This window comes from Arachis hypogaea, chromosome 15 (genome assembly GCF_003086295.3).
Source record: "Arachis hypogaea cultivar Tifrunner chromosome 15, arahy.Tifrunner.gnm2.J5K5, whole genome shotgun sequence".
Classification (NCBI taxonomy): domain Eukaryota; kingdom Viridiplantae; phylum Streptophyta; class Magnoliopsida; order Fabales; family Fabaceae; genus Arachis; species Arachis hypogaea.
Window position 1 is genome coordinate 35,521,146 of NC_092050.1, and position 17,631 is coordinate 35,538,776.

Below are 17,631 nucleotides of genomic sequence, written 5' to 3' on the forward strand. Positions count from 1 at the left end.
AAATATTTACTTAATTAATTAATATCCTTATTAGTAAACATGTACTTAACAAATAACTTAATGTAAATAAAAAAAATCCTACTAAATAATTAATAACCAAAATACCACACATCTAGTGAATTAATAACTAAATTAATTAATAAATTAGAAACAACTTTGACAAATGAGTAGAAATATTTACTTAGTAAATTAATAAACATCAAGTTAATAAATAAACTTAAATAATGACATTTAATAACTTAATCACTCAACGTCTACCTACTCTAAATAAAAACAAAATGAATAACATTTATTTACAAACTTAATTTAACTAATACCTAAAAACAAACCCAATCAACCCTTCTTAATAAAACATTAATCCAACTAACATGTCTTGTATACTAGCTCTATAAAAATATCCTAACTATGGCTTCACTCATACATGCTCGAAATAAACACAAAGACATCAACACTAACACTACAAGAAACATATTTAAAATCGACGGCCAAATCGACGACTTTGCCGTCAATAATTTTAAAAATCGACGGTAAAATGGATGATATTAGCCGTCGCTTAAAAACGTGTCGATTTTTCAAAAAATTAATAAAATCGACGGATTTTTGAGTTGTCGATAAACTTTCAATAAAATGGACGGCTACTGTGTCAATAATTTAGGTTTGAGATTTTTGCATATTTAATAAAAGTGACACTTTGGTTGTCGATAATATTATCTAAAATCGACGACACTTGTGTCGATATTTAATTTATTAAAATTGACAAATTAGCTGTCGATTTAATTATTAAATTACCGACATATTTTCCATTTTCTTTTATCTATTTTACATTAAAAATCGACAACATTGCCGTCGATTTTTGTCTGTATTAAATTTAAAAAGCGACAAAATTGACGTCGATTTTAATAGTCATATATTATTAGTTTTTTCCATGTCTTGTTTCTTCTTTTACAAGATCTCTAATATATTTTACTTCTACTATTAACATTTGGATCCTTTCCTTGCTTCAATAGTAATAAAAAAATCCAATCATCTTAATATATAAAAGATCAGGGCCATATAGAACTATAAATTGAAATCTACATTCATTGATTTCATATTGTAACAAATTAATAAGCATACATAAGAAGATTTTTGAATGGAAAAATGAGACATAAGAAGATTTTTTAAGGCATTGTAAAATAAAAATAACTATCGCCATATCATTATCTTCTGCGCTGCCTAAAAACTTAAACTAATAGCCGCAGAAATCCTAGGCAAAAAGGCTTAAGAACTATAACACTGAACAAATCTGAGTGATAAATTTTACATTGCAGGACTATTGGGCAAAGTAGCAGCAGATGGGTTAAGTTCATCCTAAGCCTCAATCCATGTGACCATTGCATTTGCAAGCTTGTTAACGTAATCATCAAACCTTTCCAAGCTTTCTCCTTAAATTGTTTGGAGAGTTCAATGTAGCACTTCTGGCTTTGGCACCCTGCACCGAAATCAAGGTAAAAGCATTAGTATTTCAAAAACGAAAACTACATATTAGTAACAAATACTATGTGTAATTTAGTGAATAAATCTTAAATCTGTGAAATTTACAATAAATTAGCTTCTGTGTTTTTTGTTTCCCATTCTTCTCAACAGAATGCAATTGTCAATTTTAACAACATCAAGTTATTAACATATAGTATAATTCCATATCCCATTCTTGACAAATAAAAGAACCTTGAAACCAACTTCCATGCTATATCCCATTCTTGACGCCCACTTGCAACAACTTGTACACAAATCATGCCTTTGTTTACATATCACGTAAGTTTGCATCCAAAAAAGACAACAAGCACTTCAGTACTAAGTCTGATACTAAGAGCACAGAAAAATAAGAGAGTAAAATAATTCAACTATTCAATAACAACCTCTTTTAACCTATACACCAATATTTTACCTTAAGAAAGGATTCAGGAGGAATTTAATGATTCCAACGGCTGGTTTCATCGCCTTGTGGTTTCTGAAAAGAACTTCCTGCTGAAACCAAGCACATGTTACGTGAACCCACAACATGTCCACATCGGTTGGCTTAAGAGCACTACCTGCAGAATGTTTCCAACAATATCATAAAAGCTTATTAGCGTTGGATGGTGAAGTTGATCATCACATATAAAATTTGAAAAACAAATATCTCATTAGGGGTAGCTGGATTTGCTGTATCAAAGAATCAACTAATAATAATTAACACCGACTAGAAAAGGATAAAGAAACTAAGGATTGGAACTTTACCCTCCCAGGCCAGCTAGTCTTTTCACATGACTAGCATTTTGTGAAGTTGGAGAATTGCTTTGGCTTGATTCTTTCTATCCTGTGAACTTGGATCATCGCATTGCAGCATACCCAAACTTGGCAATGTCATTATACCTGACAGCATTATTAGAAAGTCTAATTTTTAAGACAAACTCAAACATGACTTGAAGCACCTTCCTATGGAACCAACCAAACACTAACAAATGTATTTAATTTACAATAGTGTAAATCTTCATCAACAATGAAGATTCTAACATAAGAAGATGATTAGAAAGAGAATGTTACCAGATGGTGCTTAGAACCATGCTAAAGACATAAGAAGATCATGGTCCTTGATGCAATTTGAGCGGTGGCGGCAGTAGTGATGATTTTTCTGCGACGAACTAGGACACCATATATACTTGTTAAATGAATAGGCACTTAGATATTAACCATTAGATGAAATGGTGTGGAGAATCATATTTTCGGGAGTGAATACCTCATCCGGCCCCTGACAATTATCTCGAAAGGACAACGAGGCCCCCAAAAAAAAAAACACCCAATCCGGCCCCATATAATTTTTTTTGGGACTGATTAGCCCCTGTGCCAAAAAAAATAACATTGATTTTTTTGGCACAGGGGCCTCGTTGTCCTTTCGAAGTAATTGTCAGGGGCCGGGTTGGGTTTTTTTTTGTCAGGGGCCGGGTTGGGTTTTTTTTTTTTGTCAGAGGCCTCGTTGTCTTTCGAGGTAATTGTCAGGGGCTGATTTGGGTTTTTCTCTATTTTCGGAGATGATCCCAAATTTATATTCTCTAGGTAGATTTTCCCTTATTGTATATAAAGTCAAAGCTCTAAAATCTTTAGAAAGATATTAAACATAGTACAAACCTGTTCAAGTGCCTTTGAGATAATGATTTCTGTTTCTTGCATGAATTGATCCCACATCGTTTTTCATGAGCAAGGTCCAATCAGTGTCCGACAGGATGGAATCTACATAGGAAACTTGATCACGATGAATGATCCATACCGAAGGTGAAAAATCTTGCCATGCCATATATAGTAACAAAACTATGCAGAAAACTTGAAACAACACTTGAAAACTAAAATATGTTTTGATCAGAGTATATGTCAGCAGAATAAGTGCAAAATTTGATATCCCGTCGAAAAGAATCAAGTAATAAAGCGTACATGTTCCCAACTGTCAGGACCTAGGCAGAGTGGATCAAACTTCACGCTGCTGCTTTTATTGGCAGCACTGCTTGATGATACGAATAATTCAGCTTCTAATTTTTTCCTTAATGTCATCAATGTCATCTTCATTCAAACCAATTGCAGCCAAGATAGATAGTAATGCCAAAGACTGCATAGGATTAAGACTTTGGTTAAGAACATATAAGAATAGAATATGGACTCAATATTTAAAGAAATATTATTCATGAAAAATTAACAGCGTCATACATGACGGCGAGCAGACGTCGCGGCAGTTGGAATGTCATCTTTGCCTATGTAAAGACGGTTCACAAACCTGCTTTCAAAACACATCTTCATTAGCATCAGAACACTTTTAGCTTCACCCTAACCTTTTCTTCTACAATACCCCTTGCATAATTGATAAAGCCCTATTTTATGATTAATCTTGTGCTCAAATTGAATGCTTTTATCAATTCTTCACCCACTTATTCATATGAATTGTATGGTTTTACTTTCCCTTCCTTATTTTATGATATATGTGAAAAACATGTTTCCTATGCTTTAAAAATAAATTTAATTATCCTTCATTACCATTCGATGCCGTGATTTGTGTGTTAAGTATTTTCAGGCTTCATAGGGCAGGAATGGCTTAGAGGACAGAAAGGAAACATACAAAAATGGAAGGAAAGCACAAAAATAGAGTTTTGAAGAAAAGGCAACGACGCAAATGCATGGATGACGCAGACGCGTGCCTAGCGCGAAATGGCATAGACGCGAACGCATGACTAACGCGGACGCGTGCCTTGAGCAAAATGCAAATGACGCGTACACGTGACTGACGCGCATGCGTGACAAGAAAAAATTCCAGATGACACGAACGCGTGACCCACGCGTACGCGTGACAGACACCACGTGCAGGAATCTGCAGAAAACACCCTCAGCGATTTCTGGGCCCCTTTTTGGCCTAGATCCAAGCCAAAAACACAGAATATAAGCTAGAGAATAGAGGAATCAAGAGGAGATGTTTACAACATTCAATATACACAATTTTAGGTTTTAGATGTAGCTTTTAGAGAGAGAGGCTCTCTCCTCTCTCTCAAGTTTTAGGATTAGGATTCCTTTTATTTTATTTTATGATTACTACTTCAATGCCAGGTTCAATGTTCCTTTAATTAATGTTTCTCTTCTACTTTTATTTATTCCAATGCTTTTACTTGTTAATGTTCCAATTTAGCTTATAAACCTTTTCATGTCAAGATTTGAATATTCTATTTAATATTATTTGAGGTATTTCAGATTAATGATTGTTTTATTCTATTTATGATGCTTTCAATTTAATTTAGACTTATTTTCCCTTTTGACTTTGGGTAAGTAATTGGTAACGCTTGAGTTATCAAACTCAGCCGTTGATTGGAAATTAGGATTGCAGATTGATTTGCATCCCTCCAAAGCTAGTCTTTCCATAGGAGTTGACTAGGACTGAGGAATCAAGTTAATTAGTCCACTTGACTTTCCTTTATTCAGTAAGGGTTAACTAAGTGGGAGCAAAAATCTAATTCTCATCACACCTGATAAGGATAACTAGGATAGGATTCCCAGTTCTCATACCTTGCCAAGAGATTTTCTAATTATTAATTTATTTTTCTTGCCATTTAAATTACTTGTTCATTATTCCAAAAACCCAAAAATATACAATTTTCCATAATCAGTAATAAATCATACTGCCCTGCAATTCCTTGAGAAGACGACCCGAGGTTTAAATACTTCGGTTATAAATTTTATTGGGTTTTATTACTTATGACAACCAAACTTTTGTACGAAAGGATTCTCTATTGGTTTAGAAACTATACTTACAACGCGATTATATTTGTGAATTTCTTTACCGGCAGAAATCTGATAGTCAATAATCCTCTAAACTCTCAATCATTTTCTTCCTTGTGTCTCCATCTATTCCCAGCCCAGTAAGTGTAGTAAATAACTGGAAATTATACAGAATAGCACCCTATCCACATGGTTGATGAAAATTGAGGAGTTCATATGACACGTACCTAAGAGTAAAACAATTTTGCTTAGAGGCTTATACAAAAGGCTTGCATATTACCTCTGATAATGACGCATATGAGAAAATAGCTACTTCTTTCTCAATTTTCGCTTATGTGCATATATTAAGTGAAATAGAAGCAAAACTAACTCGTGGTTTTGATATAAAGCATTCCATCTATTTTAATAGCATCAAATTTGAAAACTTCAAAGCTTGAAATTTCTCTAAGCAGCTTCCATAATCAGTACCAGAGACTACTCACAAAAACTCTAATATTATAAACTAATAAAGAGAGGAACAATTAGAAATTAAAAACTACGCTAATAGTAAAGGTTTATGCTCGTTACTTGAAACTGGAAGAGAGGAAGATGAAGATCAAGTGAGAATCACCGAGAGTTTGCATATCTGCTCAGATAATCGACATCTCTGAAATGATGAAGATATTAATTGAGATCGCATACTCACAAGTTACAATTAACAAAACGAATCACATAATCTAAGAAGAAAACAAAACTCAATCAATTGTGTAGCAGAAAAAAATCAAAGAACAAAAAAAAAAGAAAGAAATCAACAATTTGCAGAGCAGAGAAGAAGAACTCCATTCGAAAATCGAAAATTCGGAATCACAATTCACAAAACAAGGAAAAAAACATAGAAAAGTAAAGAGAAAAGGAAAACCGAACCTTGTTCGACGTTACAAGACTAATGGAACCATGAAATCATGTGTTACAAATTAAGATTCATATGGAGAAGGAGGTGCTACGACGTGTTTTCGATTTGAAACAGGGGACGGAGGGATGGCGGCGCAAGTGTGACGAGGCAACGACGGGTGCGGGAGCAGCAGAGCAATGACACGGTGGCAGCGAAGAGGCATGGAGACATCGAAGATGGAGGGTTGGTAAAAGGGCAGAGGTGAAATGGAGGTGAATCACTACAGGATAAGCGGAGGATAGAGGCCAAAAAATTCCGGCTCTTTATCTAACTACCGTAAATATCAGAAATTGCAGCAATTGACATCATGTGTCACAGAGTCGGATTGATTAGCGGCTATTTCTTGAATCCTTGCCGCCGTGTAGCACCACCCGTCAGTACCAGTTGCGTGGTGCTTCCCCCTGTTGGTGGGTCCGCCACTGATCTGCTCTCTCCTCCCTCTGTTCCCGATCCTAGGTATGCCCATACTCTTGGTTCAGATTTTTGGCATCTGAAAAATCCCCCTTTATATTTGGTCTCAGATTTTAATTTTGGTTCACATTATACCTTTTCTTCTTGATTTGGTTTCAATTTAGCCTTCTTCTGCTTATTGCTTGGTGGACAACGCAGGACCAGTAGTAGTGCAAATCTCAGCTCCTGTTAATAAGTGAAGGTCAGATATGATTGTTTTAAATAATTAATTTTGATCATTTTCTTTTACTTTGATTCTTTTCATGCATGATGAGAATCGCACTTCCCGGTTAGATATGTTTTCTTTTTTATTATTATATATACTTGTTCAAATGATAATGGGTTTTGTCCTCGTGAGATATAATTGATTAATAAATGGATTAATGAGGTTGAAGAGTTGATGATGGAGGCTTGCATGGGGATTTAACCCACATGAAAAGTAGAAAGCTAGTAGGATATTGTGGCTGTCACTATAACAATAATCACTAACGGAGCTTTCAACACTAATTAATAAGTAAGATTATCTTTTCAATTAGTACTACTTTTCACATAAAACCACCTGAAGACTCCTATTCTATCAATAACTAGCTATACCAAAGAGATATTCTCTTGTATCTATTTGAATTAGATTAGATTTATGAGATAACTAATCAAAAAGTAAAAAGTAGTTATTGTTGTTGTAAAACTTGTTCAGGAAAAGTCAGGCAAAGAAGTTGATTTGTATTCCAGCAGCAGCATCATCAAGTAGTAGACAAGGTGAGGAAGTAGATCCCTCTGATCTATGGGCTTAGAGGAAATACGGTCAAAAATCCATTAAAGGTTCTCCATATCCAAGGTAATTAACTTATAATTAAAAATATGATCTCTCTTTAGTCAATACTTCATTATTATATAGATTTAGTTCACCACAAGTTAAGGTTGTTAATAATAAAAAATTTTAAGTACTTTATTTTATATTTATATTGAATAATGAACGAAATTCACTCACCTTAAGCAAGCAATTACTTTTCTTATTGGGAGGTGTTTGGGCATTAATTTATTTTATTGTTGTGTATGTGTTGTAGGGGTTACTATAGATGCAGTAGCACAAAGCGTTGCCCTGCAAGGAAACAAGTGGAGAGGAGCAGAACAGACCCAAACATCACTACAACAAAAGTGGAGGATATCTGCACTGAAGCATAGTTTAAGTTGGTACCTTTTATTTTTGATATCTTGTTAGTATAATATTCAAATTTTGAGAAATTTTCTAATGATGAGGTTTGCTCCCTCAATTTAGAAATTGGTCCACAAAATAGATTCTTTTCTCCTTCTCTCTACGAGGCTGAAACCAAAGAAATTGAAATAGAAATAAATTCTGAAATAACTTTTTTTCTTCTTCTTGCAAGTCATTGTAAGATCTCAATTGTAACAGACTCAAGGTACTTTATTACGTGATTATTTTAAAGCATGGGTGCTATTGAAACTTGAAAGAACTAGGTCAATTAAAGCCAAAATTCAATGATGATTATGTTTAATTTGATAGGATGAAACTTTGGCGATGAAGTGTTATTCTTTCATGCTGAGAGATTAGCATCAACCAGGTACATTTATCCTTTCCCATGCCATTGCTTTCTTATATTGTTACGTAATTATTGCTAACTGATATGCTTGCAATTTTTAATTTTACTTGTAAGTTGCTAACATAATACTTAGACATAACTCAATCTAATACATTTTACACAAAACACAATACAGAGATTTAATGTAGCCTCAGTCTCTCAGTCTCAGTCTCCCTTCCAAACACCGCCATAGTTAACATTATTTTAATTTGATCTCTGTTTCTCATGATATCAAAATAATTGGTTAAAAGTAAAATAATTGTGTCATTTTGGAAACCAAAGAAGGAAAATTCAGTTGAATAGAATAAAATGTTACCCCTTTTATAGAACTTCCAATAGACCAAACTAAAGTGAAAATGTTTAGACAAGAAAGTTGTTTCAACTATTATTAACCATGGGGGCAGGGTACAGAAAGAATCAGAGTATGGAAAGAAAAGTGTAAGGTAGAGTGATTGATAATAATGTTTAAGTTTGGGACAGTTTGATTCGTATGTTTGAGAAAGATGAGGATATGAAGGATCTGGTTGAGCTTCATTTATCATCAGAATAGTATTGTAGTTACATTGTTTAATAAGCTGCAAATTTTGGTATGAGTGAAAGTGGCATAGAGCCAGACCAACTCAAGTCCGCTAATCAAATTTAAAGACTTTTAGGTACACAAGGTGTTGGAGTGCTATTGTGCGGGTGAATTTTTTCTCTATTATTCTTATTTATATTATTGAGGTGTCACGGACCACCTACATTATCTTTGTACTTGAGCAAAATTCCATTCAGGGTTTAAGATAGTTGCAACTTGCAATTTTGCAATAAAAGATATTCCATAAGAAAAGGTTAGATAACACACACAAATTTGTATGCAAAATTTGTTATATATACTCATATTTTCTTTAACATTAAATCAATAAATTTTTTTCAATATTTGATTAGGTCTATATATTTACATGATATGAATTTTATACCTTATCTAATATTTAAAAAAAAAGAGTGTATCAACTCAATATATATATATAAAAAAGAGAAATGAAAGTGCACATTGGAGAGCAAGGAAGGATGGCGATGGGGCCAAGTCCTTGTTTTGTTTGGAGCTTTGCAAGAAGGTAGTTGTTGGTCATCACGGACACACTCTGATGCATAGTTGGCTGTGGATAAGTCCAAAGTTGGCGTAGAATAGAATGATTGAAATTGTATGTGTCCATAAGGTTTGTTGGATTTGATTATTACTTTAATTTCTTGGAATTGAAGTAATCTTAATTGGTCTACCTTCACAACCCACTTAATCCATCATTGTTTCTTATGGTGAAAGTAAGACCCTTTGTATGATAATTTTACAAGTCCAACCCTGCTTGTATTTTCATGATAATTTTGCAAGTCCAGCTCCTTTCTAAATAAACCTGTTTCTTTTTTTTTTCTTTTTTTTCCCATTGGCAGGTACAAGGCCTACCGGCTATAACTGCAACTGTAGGACCTTGACAAAAGGTAACTACTTTTATTTGGCTTATACTTTATTGAAATCCCACAGTAAGGGGCTTGTTTGCAAAGTTTCTTATGGCATAAATGTTTGTGTGGGTGCGTGAGTAAAGAGAAAACATAGAATTTACATCCTTGTGGTTTTATCATTTATTATGGATATTTATTTAATATTCACTTCTGGTTTGTTTTTTTTGGTTTGATCTATTCTGAATTTTCTTTCTATGAACTTTGAAATTGGTTTAGCTCGTTTTTTGTATCCATTAATTGTTTTGCTTCATCGATGAAGAAAAAAAAAGCTCAATAGGAAATCTGTCTTGTATATTTCCATCAGTAAGTTATATACCATGATGCTGTTGTGTTGTGTTGTGTGCTGCTAAATTTTCATTTCAAAGCTTATGAGATTGTGTTGGATGTAGAACATTGGACAAAACTATTTCAAACTTGGATACGGAGTTAGCTTATGCAAAGGAAACTCAAGAGTCAATTCGCAATGGTGCTCCTCTATCAGAAGATATAAAAGCAACTTAATCAACTCCTAAGAGAAGGTATGTCATGGTCATAGGAATCAACATTGTTTTAATTAGTAGGAAAAGAAGAGACTCCGTCCACCAATCCTGTATGCCTCAACGCTCATAATTTGATCCATCAATCCTCGTATTCTGCCATCATTTTCACAAAATTCATTGTGGTTTCTGATTATCTATTCTTGTCGTAACAAGAAAATAGGTGAGAGAAGAAAGAAGCTAGAGGAAGAGAAAGGCATTATCATTAGATTTGTAACTGGTCATGTGTAAACTATCTCATTTCTCTTTTGTAATTTCTATGATTTTGTAATTGGTCATAGGAAGAGAAATGCTTAAATTATATCATGATTGCAATTTCTAAATGAAAAACTAGAGATTGTGTAAAAGAACTCTTTGTGGATTGATTTTGTAGGATCATGTTGAAGGATAACTTGAACTATCAGCAAACCAAATGTATCTTTAAAATTAAACAAAAAAAATCTGCATTTTTTAAAAGGAAAATCCAATTTTTTTTAATTTGTATTGAAATTAGCGGCCGCAAACAATTCTAATAGGAAAAATGTAAGAACATTGCGGCAGTTCGAAACCGCCGGTAAAAAATGAACTAAATTCTAATATATGTATATTGCGGCGGTTTAAAACCGCCGCTAAATTAATTGCCGCAAAATCATCTCCCGGCACCAATATCCATGGCGGTCTAATAAACTGCCAAAATTTGATTCTGCGGCGGTTTAAAACCGCTGCCGCTAATAGAGAAAAAAACTGCCGCCATGTAGCGCCTCTCTTGTAGTGAATTGGGGGGAATTGGGTTAACTTCTGAGGTAAATTAAGGTGAATTGGGGCGAAACGAGGGACGTGGGAAGTAGACGCGGCAGAAATTTTTTGTTGATAAAAATCAACAGCAATACCGTCGATTTTATTTGGAAAAAAATCAACACTTTAACCGTCTATTTTATAAAATAAATCTAAATCATTCATCTAATTTTAAAAAAAGATCTTCATCGTTTAAATTTATCGACGGCTTTTTGCCGTCGATATAATAATATTAAAATCGACGACATCTCTGTCGATTTTAATGGAAAAATATCTGGTTTGAGTCTCTAATATAACAGACGACTCCGTCGTCGATTTTAATACTTTATTTTTATTTTTTATTTTTTATTTTATCAACGACAAAACTGTAAAAAATTATCGACAAAAATTTTGGCCGTCGATTTTTGGCGTCGATAATTATCCTGTTTCTTGTAATGTAACTTCGAAGTCAGCTGCCTCTGGGACTTGCCATATCGCATTCAAGGGGTTGATGTCTAGATCATGTGCATCTGTGCGCGCAATGCTTGCCTAGTAAGTCAATAATATGATCAGAAGAGGATAAAAATTGGAGAAAATTTGATGAAATAGGTGAAAAATAACTCCAAATGGCACTATGATGAGTGTCACTTGATCATCACATTCATCTTGTTCTTGTGTGCGAATGAATATCTTAGAATAAGAATAAGCTTGAATTGAATAGAAAAACAATAGTACTTTGCATTAATTCATGAGGAACAGCAGAGCTCCACACCTTAATCTATGGGGTGTAGAAACTCCACCGTTGAAAATACATAAGTGAAAAGGTCTAGGCATGGCCGTGAGGCCAGCCTCCATGCGTGTACAATGGTCTATGAAAACATAAGATTTTTAAAAGATGTAAAATAAATCACTAAAAGTAGTTTTTATACTAAACTAGTAGCTAGGGTTACAGAAAATAAGTAACTAAGTGCAGATAGTGTAGAAATTCACTTCCGGGGCTCACTTGGTATGTGCTTGTACTGACCATTGAAGCTTTCATGTGTAGAGACTCTTCTTGGAGTTAAACACCAGCTTTGGTGCCAGTTTGGGCGTTTAACTCCAGCTTTTATGCCGGTTCTGGCGTTTAACGCCAGAATAGGGTAGAAAGTGGGCGTTCAAACGCCTGTTTGCATTATCAAAACTCGGGCAATGTATGGACTATTATATATTGCTGGAAAGTCCAGGATGTCTACTTTCCAACGCAATTGAGAGCGTGCCAATTGGGTTTCTGTAGCTCCAGAAAATCCATTTCGAGTGCAGGGAGGTTAGAATCCAACAGCATCTGCAGTCCTTTTTCAGCCTCTGAATCAGATTTTTGCTCAGGTCACTCAATTTCAGCCAGAAAATACCTGAAATCACAGAAAAACACACAAACTCATAGTAAAGTCCAGAAATGTGAATTTTTCTTGAAAACTAATAAAAATATACTAAAAAGTAGCTAGATCCTACGAAAAACTACCTAAAAATAATGCCAAAAAGCGTATAAATTATCCGCTCATCACGCTATATATAAACAAATTGTGTATATAGGCTGCGTTTAGTCTTATCTCATTTACAGTGTAAACGACATAAAATTACACGTATCTCGTTTACACTTTAAACAAGATAAGAGATAAAGTGTATTTTCATAAAATTACTACAAATTATTTATTTTGGTAAATAAAATATTTATTTTATTTATTTAAAAAAACATCTCACAAAAGAGCTAGTTCTTAGCAAAAATGCAAGGATTCTTGTGAAAGAGAGAAAGCTGCTGAAATTTGTAACTCATTCGAAATTTGAAATGCTTATAAAAGGGACATATATATATATATATGAAATTTTTTAACTCGTCTTCTTAACTCAGATCATTGGTGTTAAATCATGAAAAAATAATATTAATGCAGAAATATACCTACATCTATCAACGCAATTAAAGAACGGGTGATTTCGATATTAACTTGTGATTATTCATTCTTAATTAGTAATCCTTGACCAAAGTCTTTTATGTATTCCGATAGGGCTAATTGGTTGAATAACAAGCTCTTATAGAGAAGGGTTGCAAAGTAGACTTTACTAATATATTAGAGACCAAAATTTTAAAATTATTATTTACATTTGAATATGACTTTCATAATTTTTAAAGTCCAAGTAAAATAGAATCTTGTTTTATTTTTATCAGACTCGAATAAAAGATAAAATAATTTATTCTATTTAATATTTAAAACAATAAATAAGATTATTCAAATATAAGTTTATGATATAAATTAATTAATGTGATTATAATTAATTATATATGTATTGGCCCAAAAAATAAATAGAAATTAAAATTTTCTAACATATGATACTTATTTTTGTCGAAATCTCACTAGGAGCAAAACCTAAGACTGGTCAGGACTTGGAAACCGATTATTAATAAGGTTGAGGAGAAGCTCAGCTTGTGGAAGGCAAAAGTACTCAACAAGGTGGGGAAGCTTGTCCTTATTAAATCTGTGTTAAACAGTTTGTCGGTGTACTACTTGAGTCTGTATAAGATGCCGAAGGCAGTGGCTGACAAGTTGATATCATTGCAGAGGAGATTCCTGTGGAGCAAGGAGGAAGGGAGGTATGGCTTGGCGCTAGTCAAGTGGGAGCTAGTTCAAGCCCCTAAAAAGGTAGGTGGGTTGGGGGTTGGTGATGCAGTCATTAGAAACACTGCACTTCTGTTCAAGTGGTGGTGGCGGTTCTCAAAAGAGGAGTGCCCATTATGGAAGAAGGTCATTTGCTCTTGCTATGATTTGAATCCAAACGTGATGTTATCAGCTCAGACGTTACCTACTAGAGGGGGCCCATGGAAGGATATCTGTCAGCTGCAGGTTAGAGATAGTGATGTGAGAGATAAAATGATAGCAGGTTATCTATGGAGGTGGGTGACGGAAGGATGACTCGTTTCTGGGAGGATGTCTGGCTACAAAGTGGTGCCCTAAAGACGACTTTTCCGAGGCTTTTCTCTATTTCAAACAAAAAAGGATCTGTCATAGGGGATTGCGGGTTTTGGGATGGGTTAGAGTAGATCTGGAACTTCCAGTGGAGACGAGAATTGTACCAATGGGAGTTGGGATTAGTGGATCAGTTACATGAAACTTTAAGGCCTATTAAGCTAGCACATGATAAGCAAGACAGAGTTGTTTGGAATTTTGACAAGGAAGGTATTTTTTCGATTAACAATTTTGTGCAGGTAATGCAGTCAGAGACCCTTCCGGAGGAAGTTACCAGCTATAGTTTCACCAGAACCATTTGGAAAGGCTTGGTTCCACCACGGGTGGAGTTGTTTATTTGGTTTACGCTGATAGGGAGAGTTAATACCAAAGAAAGATTGCATAGACTGAGGATTGTTCAACATGGTGATAACATATGTGTGTTGTGTAAAAAAGACGTTGAATTTATACATCACTTGTTTTTGGGTTGTGAGTTTACTTGGCAGGTGTGGTGTCGATGGCTATCTGACTTTGGGAGTTCGTGGTCTATCCCAGGCTCACTAAAGGAACACTTTAAGAGCTGGACAGGTGTTGCTCACAAGAAAGGAGACCGCAACAAGTGGCTCATATGTTTCTTCTCCGTTATTTGGAACATTTAGCTAGAGAGGAACAGGCGGATTTTTAACAACACGGAAGGAGGTGCTGAGGAGGTGTTTCGTAAATCAGTAATCTGTTATAGAGAATGGTGCAATTTAGATCCCTTCTATTGTTGATGGCAATGCCAGAAATAATACTAGGGACAGTTTTCTGGTCATATTTATAGGTTCCTTGTTTGTTAGCTTTCTCGCTCCACCTTTTGTGTTGAGCTCCATTGTTAAAAAAAAAAACCTGTATTTTTTAATTGGAGAAAATTGCATTCGAGCCGAATAAGATTATTTAAACTATAAAATAAATTCCTTTTTGCTAGTTATAATAACAACGCAAGCACAACTATATGTACTTAGAACACATGATTTTTTTTTTTTTTTAGTGTATATAGTTGTATAATTTTCTGCTAGCTGAATTACGTGCTCGCGAGGTTTGATTACTACGTGGCACTTTAAGAAAATGTATAAAGTAAATCATATGAAACCAAGTTTCCTTGAAATTTTGTAGGTTTTGCCGTGTTTCGCTATAACGGTATTTTTCATGTCCAAAGTTTTGGTTAGCCAGCTAGCCTACAAATGCACACTAATAATAAAGGCATGAGTTCTTTGTCTTTATCAAAGGTACGTACCTTTGGAATGATTAGGCTTCTTCAAACACGAAGAAGGAGAATAATAATGACCTAATAATAATGATGAAAAAGTTGAAGTTATTCCTGTTGGTACAACGAACTAATGGGCATGAAAAGCATGCAAGTGAAGTTAGTACTACGCTCTATGATGGAAGCCAAAAAGAATCAAACCTCTCTCATTTTGTGCAATCACGCAGGAACTCTGACCAATCTTTCTCGGACAACAAACTGCAGTTTGAAACAACAAACCATGTGCATGCATCCTCAGTCTTGATGATATTGAGGAATAAGTAAACATGGAATTATCGACTAAAGAGAATTTACATAAATACTAAGACTTGTTTGGGCTCTATTATTGAAAAAGATGTTTCTTTAAATGATAATTTTTTAAAAGATTTTTTGTAAAAATAAAAATAATTTTATATTTAGATATTTCATGTAAAAAAATTTTTTTATCTATCAATTATGTTTGGATAAAATAAGATAAAAATATTTTTTTGTTTATTTATTATGTAAAAATTATCTTTTTTAAAAAAAATCTTTTAAAAAAAGAAGTAAATTGTAACTTCTTAAAACTATTATTTTTTATTTTTCTAATACTTTTATTTTATTATTAAAAATTTGTCAAATACATTAAAAGTAAAAAAAAAAGATAATTTGTATTAAAAAATCTTTTTTTTTATCGATTAATGGCGCCCAAACAAATACTAAAGACTTGGATTAATATATATATTTGTAAAGAACACTACAAGAAAAAAGGTCTATGGCCACGCTTTTTTTTGTTACGCTTTAAAAGCGTAGCCAAAAGTGGTCTATGGCCACGCTTTTATGAGGGTGGCGATAAAATAAAGATTTGGCCACGTTTTTTTTTGCTACGCTTCAAAAGCGTGGCGAAAGGTGTCAATGGCCACGCTTTTATGAGAGTGGCAATTGATGCGAGATTTGGCCACGCTTTTATTTGCCACACTTAAAAAGCGTAGCTGTAGAGAGAAACTGCCACGCTTTTAAAGCGTAGCAACAGAGTTTTGTTATTGCGGCGTTCGAAAAGCGTAGCCGTTTCCTAGAAGCCTTTTGGCACGCTTTAAAAGCGTGGCCAAAAGGTTCCCTCGGAAAAAAAAAGGTGGGGATAAATTAAAAAACCCCTTCTTCGTTTAAAGACTCAGTTCACTAAGAGAAAGAGGTTCATTGTGCGCTGCCCTAACCCCTTCTTGTTCGTGCTCTGCCCTAACTCCTCCATCAAAAGCCCCAACGCGACGAGACACTCACTGCCCTAACTCCTCCTCCTTCATTGTGCCTCGCCCTCACTCGTCGTGGATGCTCCCCTTTGCCGCTGCTCCCTTACGTCGCTGCAAAACCCTAACCCCCTAACCCCTTCCGCGCCGCTCCCTTCCTACTTCTTGCTTCTTTGTAAGTCCTCTTCTTTTATTTCTTTTCCTATTTCACCTTACCCCCTCTCACTCCCTCCCCCCCCCCCTTTCTGTTCATTTATTTTTTACTTTTAATTACCTGATTCGTTGAAATCAGGATGTATTGAAGGCAATCTCGTTGAAGCAGAAGTGGGATTTGAACGATTTACGGGTTCTTAATTCGGAATCTGTTGGAAACAGGTTCAGGTTCGGAACGTTTCAGAACTTCGAGTTAAGAATTGGGTTTGGGAAAAAGAGCAATTTTTCTGTGAAATTCCCTTAGCCACAGGCGCTGCAGAAGCAGAACGCGGTCACCGCCGAGGCGCCGCACAAGGCACAGAAGCAGAAGCACTTCGTCGCCCGCTCCTCCTCCTCCTAAATCGCGCAGTCCCAGTGTCGTTGCGAACCATCACAAGCTCAAAAAAGACGAAGAAGAAAAGAGAAGGTAACTGATTTTTGTTATTTATCCCTTCATTTATTTATCTATTTTGTAGTTTGTGTTCGTGATTTTTTTCCTGAATTGGTTGATAATTTAGTGTGTAATATTGGTGAGAAAATGTGAAACGAAGAGAATTATATTGGTTGAGACTAGCAATTTCTGATTCGTGCTTGCTAGTTTTAACTTTAATTTATGAAGAATGCACCGCACTGAAAATTGGGTATGTTGAAAATGCGTGATAATTTTAGCAGTTATTCGATGTATTTTAGCTGTTATTCGATGCTTGCTAGGTTTTTGGGGACCTCAAATATAATTTCGAGAGGGTGAGCCTTTGTATTTCTATAGTTAACATGAATATGAAGATATAAATCTGATAGCAGTTTGGAGATTATGTATGTGTGCAGATTAAAATAGGGGGAAGAAATTTTCATGGACTTAATTTATGTAAATTTTTTTCTCTTACTCTTAATACTATTTGTTCCTTTGTCAATAATGTTTA